Here is a 761-nt window from a genome sequence, read left to right as displayed (position 1 = left end):
TCTCTCTGTCTCCGTTGGTGTCTTTGGTTGATTTGTGGTGTCTCTGGTTGATTTTGTTGTTGATTTTGTGGTTGATTTTTGATTTTGTCTATGGGAGTGCGTATATCAGAGGGAGAAGCAGATCATGAGGGAGTTAATTTTGCAGTTGGAGAGGAGAGAAAAAAAAAAGGAGCGAAATTAGAAATTATTATAATAATGTATAGAAGAGCTAGAGTAACCGTGTATATATACACGCTTACTGTAAATCATGAAAATATTTGCATAATTTTACATAGGTTTATACCCATTGATGTGAGTGTATTTTTGCCTAAAATGTGTAAAATAAGAAAATTTTTGTATTTTAGAAGAGTTTTCACTCACTGATGTGGATGCTCTTAGAGAGTTAATTTTGAATTTTTGCTAAACAATTTAACATCTAAATTTATGCATTAAAATGTGGTGTGAAATAATAAATATAAATAAGTGTGAAAACAATTTAGCCAAAAAAGAATAAAAAAACTGACAATACTGCACCTCAATTTTTAACATTAATGGTGCCTAAACATGCAAGAGGTTAGGTTTATAATTGAAATTTTTTGGAATATGGGTCTGTATCATATGTTGATTCATTGCCATTTGAAGTGTGATTGTTTCATTGCTATTTTTAGAGGATGCGAAAGGCAGAGCCCTGCCCCCTCAAAGTTGAGATGGCCGAGTTGGTCTAAGGCGCCAGATTAAGGTTCTGGTCCGAAAGGGCGTGGGTTCAAATCCCACTCTCAACA

The 761-nt window shown here is 34.0% G+C and overlaps 1 non-coding gene across 1 annotated transcript; it reads left to right on the top strand.

Annotated features, from left to right (window-relative positions):
* Window positions 1–680: 680 nt before the first annotated feature.
* TRNAL-AAG (transfer RNA leucine (anticodon AAG)) lies at window positions 681–761 on the top strand. The gene has a single exon. It is a non-coding gene; the product is annotated as a tRNA-Leu (tRNA).

Source organism: Castanea sativa, chromosome 11 (genome assembly GCF_040712315.1).
Source record: "Castanea sativa cultivar Marrone di Chiusa Pesio chromosome 11, ASM4071231v1".
NCBI classification, from domain to species: domain Eukaryota; kingdom Viridiplantae; phylum Streptophyta; class Magnoliopsida; order Fagales; family Fagaceae; genus Castanea; species Castanea sativa.
The sequence above is the reverse complement of the archived record's forward strand: the minus strand, read 5'-3'. Positions and strand labels throughout refer to the sequence as shown.